We start from the raw sequence: 7,029 nt of genomic DNA on the forward strand, positions 1-7,029 counted from the left end.
GCTATAACCCCAGCACTTAGGAAATGGATCGGAAGTTCAAGGTCACCCTCAGCTACACAACAAATTCCAAATTCCAGGCCACCTGGCCAACATCTCTCTCTCTCTCTCTCCCTCTCCCCACCCCAAACCCTTGTGTGTGTGTGTGACTAAAAAATAATGTCCATTTCTTTCTTTCTATGTCTTTAGGGCTTGGAATACAGATTAAAGACTTGCCTAGTATGGGGGTTGAGAGGTGATGGGCTAGGTTCAATCACCAGCATTACAAAAATAACAAATGTTCTACATTGTTGGTATGTTTGTAAATAATTAGCAGGGTATCTTTGCAGGTTGTGATTTTGGACTGTTTATTTGCTCTTACAGAAGTCTGCAGTGAACATTCTTGTTAATACTTACTTGTGGACATTTACAAGTTTTCCAGAGTATACGATAAGGCAAGGAGTTGAGAATTCATCGAGTATGGCTCACCATGGCCTGTGGTACAGACTGACAAATTATCTGCCCATTTACACTCTTCACAGCAGTGGATGTATTAGAGTGCCTGTATACCCCATCCTTATCAGCACTTGTCTCTATATAGTTATTTATTTACCCCTCCTGCTGTGTGTGTGAAGTATTTCTTCATTGTTGTTTCAAATGTCTCTGGTGTTTAGAAAGCCAGCTGACAACTCTGAAAACATAGCTTCTGTTGTAAACGATGTGAACAATGGAGAAGAATGTGCTCAGTGAGGCCCATTGACCACGGTGAAGAAAAGTGGTTATTATGACCAGGGCTTTCACCACTGTGCTTGAAAAAGACTGATTGGTATTAGTATTTTGACCACTCTGGTAAAAAGTCCCTTCCCCTTACCACACTCCTCACCTCTCGTTATTCAGGTTTATGAATTGGGGAGTACCCTGGAGCAAGTGTCAAGACAACTCCCTTCTAAATGGAAAGGCATGTGCTGAGAACCGTGAAAGGCTAGCGTTAGACGATGAACAGTCTTGAAGATGTTTCTAGTTCCTGGGGTGGGGTGGGGCTCAACATCTGGTCACTTTATGTAGATGAACCCGGAAGATAGGCAGGGCGCTGGTAAAGGGACCCTGGGAGGATCAACCCTGCCCTGGAGAGCAGTCACATCTCCTGAGGGAGCCCAGTTAGTTACATTTTAATCTGTGTTGGTTTTCTCTTTGTGACCTCTGAGTCCCTTAGCCAAACCTCTCACTGTGTTAGCCTTGTTTCGCCTCAGCTATGGGGAATGAAGAGACTTCTCTTAAGCTCACTTGAGGCCCAATGATGAAGGAACAGAAGTGACCCCAGAAACAGAGATGGTGGCAACTGTCATTTGTGCCGAGATCCCAAGAGGAGGAGTCTTGAGTACACCAAAATCTGGCTGTCAAATCCAGCCTCTCACTCTTACGGAGAGATTCTACCCTGTCAGTCAGCTCTCTGTGAGATGGGTCAGTTTAAGAAGAGGAACTGGGAGATGGCTCTGTTGGTAGAGTGCTTGCTGAGTTCGGATCCCCAGCCCCAAAGAAAAAAACTGCATGCCATGGTGCAATTCTAGCCCGGGCAGGGAGACCAGGGGTCCATAGGACTTTGGGATTAAGGAAGCTCCATGTTTAGTGAGAGACTTTGTCTCAAAAAATAAATTAGAAAATGTGTGAGTGACTTTTCTCATACGGTCACAACATATCTGGCAGGTAGCAACTTAATGAGGAAGGCTTTCTTCTGGCTTGGCTTTGAAGAGGGACAGTCTATCACGGCCGAGAAGGCGTGGAGGCAGAAACAGAAGGCGTGGTCCCACTGCAGCAGCATTCAGGAAGTAGACAGCAGAGGGTGGTTCTGTCCAGTTCCCATTCTCCTTTCAATTCAGTCTAGGACCCTGGCCTATCGGATGGTGCTGCCAAGGTTTCTCACCACACTTGTGTACTCTGGAAAATTTCACAGACGTACCTAGAGATTGTTGCCAGGCAGTGGTGGCACACACCCGCTTTAATCCCAGCACTCAGAAGGCAGAGACAGGCGGATCTCTGGAAGTTTGAGGCCAGCCTGGTCTACAGATTGAGTTCCAGGACAGCCAGGGCTACACAGAGAAACCCTGTCTTAAAAAAACAAAAACAAAAACGAAAGAACAAACAAACAAAAAAAAAAAACAAGAGAGAGAGAGAGAGAGAGAGAGAGAGAGAGAGAGAGAGAGAGAGAGAGATTTGTCACCTGTGTGATCCCAGATCCTTTCAAGTTGAAGATAATAACCACCACAGAGTGATAGAGGAAGATGCCTAATTGCCTAATGTCTACCTCTGGTCTCTACACACACACACACACACACACACACACACACACACACACACACACACGTCCATGCACCCACACATATGAACAGGTGTGCATGCATGCGACACATATACAAAAAGAAGAGGACTGTTTTATTTGGGCTTACAGTGTTTGAGTCTGTAATGGACCAGCACGGGTTCTCCAGGGTCCCTGATGAGACAGCACAGCCCAGTGAGTAGTGTGTTCTAGAGTGAAGCCATTCATTGCTATAGAATAAAGCTCATGGTGACCCAAAAGTGAAAGCAGAGATGAGGCAGGGTTACATTCCCATTATCCTTCTAGGTTACACCAGCTCTGGTAGTGCTAAGCAGAGACCAAACCTTTGGGAACATTCTAGACTGCTAATTGCCATTGTAATTTTGCAAGCTTTTATTAAGGGCTTTTTACTGGGGTTTATTACACAGACTTCCTTACACAGGCTGATGGAGCAGGGTAAGTACTGACTCACACAACTGTGAATAATCCCTTTATTCTATTATTTCCAGCGCAGTGGCATGATGATAACAAGGAAGAGAAGGATCTTTAAAGTTTGGCAAAGTTGAGCTCAAGTCTGGAGAAGTTTGTGACCTTGGACAAATTCCGTAAGCCTCTGGTTCTTCGACTCCATAATAGGGGTAATGAGGCTGCCTTACAGTTAATTGAATTATGTAGGAAAAATTACACAGAAGCATTTAGCATAGGACACAAAGACATTAAAAAAAACACCAGTGCCCTCGCTTCTCATCCCCTGTGCTCTGTGGCCAGCTTTCCCACAGCCCCCAGTACCTCTATAACTCCCAGCTGGGGCCAGGAACCCCTTGGGCAGGTCCCTGGGCAACAGACCCTGTGTGAATCTCCATCAAAGTTGACCTCTCCCTGATCAAGTTCCTGACCTTATTTCTACATTTGGGTAAGCACTGATTTGTAATGATTAACTCAGCATTTTATTCCATTACCCAAAGAAACAAGTGTTGCTGGTGAGTGTTAGGTGCCACTGCATGTACACTGGGGGAATGCAGTATCTTGGGGACATGGTAAAGTTGGGTGCTCAATTTAATTGATGTTCTCATCTACCCTTGGGGTAATTGCCTCTCCTTTTGACCAGATGACCCTTAGGACCTAGCAATGGAATTATGAATGTTCTTGACCCTCAGTGGCTCCAATAGCTGGTCACTAATACAGCTCTCAGTTACCATTTCAAATTTGCCTCAAGGGCAGTTTCTCTTCCAGGAAGAAAGGCAGCCTCTGACAAAGAGTGTGAGTGGGGATGGGGGGTCTCAGACCCTTCCCTTACACATGGATGCTCAGCAAGCTGGGAACTCTTCCCTCAGGCAGGACCAGCTCAGGGGGAAAGTGGAGATCAAACAGGTTTAATCTCTCACCTCAGCCCTCTGTCTGTAGGGCAGCAGGATCTGAGGTAATTCCTGTCTGCACTCTTCACTGTGTTCTTTGGCCATAGGTGACTGCCGGCCGCTTAGGAATATCAATCTGACATATTTCTCTAGTTCCGCACGAAGACTAAAATACCATTTAAATCTGTCTCCAGCATTTCTCAAACTATGTGAATATTACCAAGCATGAAATTATCAACTAAAAACTCAATTTGAAGGAGCTGTTTCTTTGGAAAAAATAAGAAAGAACATCTCTCCCTGTTAGTGCAGTGATTTGCTTTTTTTTTTTCCCCTCAATAATTTAGTTATTGTGTGCTTCTTAATCTTGGGAGATTAGGCTGAATTTTTCACCTGGATTCTAATTTGTTCATAAATCTCTTCATTTGGCTTAATTTAAATGTTTTGGCCAACTTCATGGTTTAATAACGAGAAGTAAAATTGGAGCCTTAATGACTCCTAAGAAAGGAATTTTCATTTCGTCTGGAATTAAAAGAGCTGTTAAAGGGGGCGGACATCCCGTCAGACAAGCTGCTACTACCTCTGCCTGCGGGTGCCAAATGCAGCTAGATATTATATGCTGCTTTACACCCAGGGTAATTCTCCAATCTGATTACTTGAAAATCCTTTCAAATCCAGCCCTGCTCACAGCCCCCTGATTACTGCGCCCTATTGATCAGCTCCGAACTCTGAATTGAATGTGGGCCACCTGAGAAGCACCCAGCTCCCCCATGCACCCCTCACGTGCTGCCCACTGGAGCCAAGGCAAGTGACCCGGCTTCAGCACAAGTTGTATAATGAGGGCCCTGAGACCTCAATTATCAGATAACTGGGCAGTAGAGAGTACTATTTCAGCACTTCGACCGGAGCAGCCTTCATTTAAGAGAACTCTGAAAAGTTTTTAAAGCCCCCTTTTAGTGAGTTTACCACTGGAGAGAGATATCCACATCATGGCTACGGAGCTTCAAATTCCCTCTTATCCCAGAGCTAAGAGGAAATACTAGCTGGGCCATTTCCCTCGTGAAGAAGGAGGTGCCCTGGATTCTTTGGCTTGTATAGACTATAGTGGGTCCTCTGAGACGGTTCATGGGAGACCGCCTGGCACCAGGTGTAAGAATGGGAGCTGGGTTCTATAGACTGATCCATTCTGCTGTGGACTCACTGGATGGGTGGGAAAAGAGCGTCTCACATTCTTCAAGTACGCCCTTGTTCGAGTTTGCCAAGCTACCCTTCCTCATCAAGTGCCCTTCTAAGCAAGGATTGTCCTAGGATCTCCCAAGCATCTCTTGGGCTCCACTTTCTTCACAGATTGTAAATGCCTTTGGAACAAGAGGCTTGCTTTATACTGTGTGTGTGTGTGTGTGTGTGTGTGTGTGTGTGTGTGTGTGTGTGTGTGTGCGCGCGCACGCGCGCGCACGTTGTATACTTACGCATGTATTGATTGGTGATTGAATCGGAAATTCATTCCTTATTTCATCACACATTGAATCTTATTTCTCAGGGTCCCAGGGGGCTGGAAATGTGTGCCCCTTCTGCTCACTGACAACCACATTGGGTAAGCCTTATCTGTATGTATCTACTTGAAGTAATAACATGCTGACCCTAAAACAGTTAAAAAAAAAAAAAATGACCAGAGGACGAAACCAGGATCCTGAACCTCTTTGGATACTGACTTCGGGAGGTTTGTTTTTTCTGCTTTTGGGATTTTCCCTTTTTCTCTGTTGAATATCTATATTACTTAACTGACTTAAAAAAAAAAAAAGAGCTTAGCATGTGGCTTCACTGGCACAATAGTGGAAGTTTCACAAAACCAAATTGAGATGCAGAGTCGAATGAGTGATGTGGTAAACGAGTTTCTCTGCTATTGACCGCTGTGTTTTCTGTATTTGTCAGTATCTAGGGCAGAAGCAGGTACATGAGGACATCTGAGGACCATCTTAACGGCAGAGCCCGTTCTTGTTGACTATCAAGGTTATTAGTAGATAACATACCTCCTGCTATTTGCCTCCCGCAGCCCTGCCTTTTGACTTCTATGATCTTGGAGCTGCGTGTCTCGTATTTATTCAGTAACAGAATGTTTTGTGTTGTGTTACTTCCCCCTTGCAATGGAGTTTGTACATGGATGGATCCCATATCTGATAACTGGAGCTTAACGTTGGACTAAAAGGACCATTACGAAAAATAATAATGACTTCATTTTGTTTGGCTTGATTTTGCGAGGCCAGTTTTTCTTTTTTTTTTTTTTTTTTTTTTTTGGTTTTTTGAGACAGGGTTTCTCTGTGTAGCTTTGCGCCTTTCCTGGGACTCACTTGGTAGTCCAGGCTGGCCTCGAACTCACAGAAATCCACCTGGCTCTGCCTCCCAAGTGCTGGGATTAAAGGCGTGCGCCACCACCGCCCGGCAAGGCCAGTTTTTCTATGTAGCACAGATTTAGAACTCTCTGACCCTCTGCTTTCTCCTTTTGGATGCTGGCTAGAAGCCAGAGGACAGCTCCCGGTGTGACTCTTTAGGTGCTGTTTACCTCACTTTGGTTTTTTGTTTTTGTTTTGAGGCAGAGTCCCTCACTGGCCAGGAACCCACCAAGTAGGCTAGTGTGGCTGGCCAGTGAGCCCCAGAGATGTACCTGCTTCTGTCTCCCCATCAATGTGATTCCACACATGCACTAACTACCACACGTAAGATTTTTTTATACTTAGGATCGAACTCAGGACCTTGTGTTTGAGAGGGCCAATGCTTTGCTGACTGAGCCAGCTCCCCAGTCCTACAGTTGCTATTACTATTATGATTCTCTTTATATAATCTTGATCACCATGCTATCAACCAACTTCCAATAAAACTGACTTCCAACCAAATATAAGAATCACCTACGAAATGGGCTACATCCTGGTAAGCTGTTGGCCAGATGGGTCCCACAGAACCTCCCAAATATCACAGGCTATTGCCAAGTCTATTAGTTGCTTCCATAATCTGATGTTAAGGCCCCACTGCTGAGGACACAACAAACTTATGTTACTGAATATGGAGAAATGGAGTGCGGGGTGGGAGAGATGGGGAGGCAACCAGAAGCTTCACCCCTACTGACTAGCATTCATGGTGCTGGAAGATATCGCGCATGCTACCAGAGAGAAAAGGAATCATCAGTTTAACTCAGCTACCAATCCTGTAACCCACAACAGAGACATGCCTACAAGACTTATACAGGTGTAATGGTGGCCCAAAAGTAAGCCACCACTTTTTATTGGATTTATGGCCCATTCCATGAAATGGAACCCACCCATGACACCGCTAAAGTGGTCAAGAACCTGAGACTAGACCGGTCATAAATTCTAGGACAAAACCTACTACTGT

General features: G+C 45.1%; 1 long non-coding RNA gene across 1 annotated transcript; it reads left to right on the forward strand.

The window, feature by feature from the left end:
- Positions 1-258: 258 nt before the first annotated feature.
- LOC143274235 (uncharacterized) lies at positions 259-5,907 on the forward strand. The gene is made up of 3 exons (XR_013052717.1): positions 259-476; positions 2,800-2,895; positions 5,268-5,907. It is a non-coding gene; the product is annotated as an uncharacterized LOC143274235 (long non-coding RNA).
- The last annotated feature ends 1,122 nt before the right edge of the window (positions 5,908-7,029 follow it).

Source organism: Peromyscus maniculatus, chromosome 7, assembly GCF_049852395.1.
Source record: "Peromyscus maniculatus bairdii isolate BWxNUB_F1_BW_parent chromosome 7, HU_Pman_BW_mat_3.1, whole genome shotgun sequence".
NCBI classification, from domain to species: Eukaryota; Metazoa; Chordata; class Mammalia; order Rodentia; family Cricetidae; genus Peromyscus; species Peromyscus maniculatus.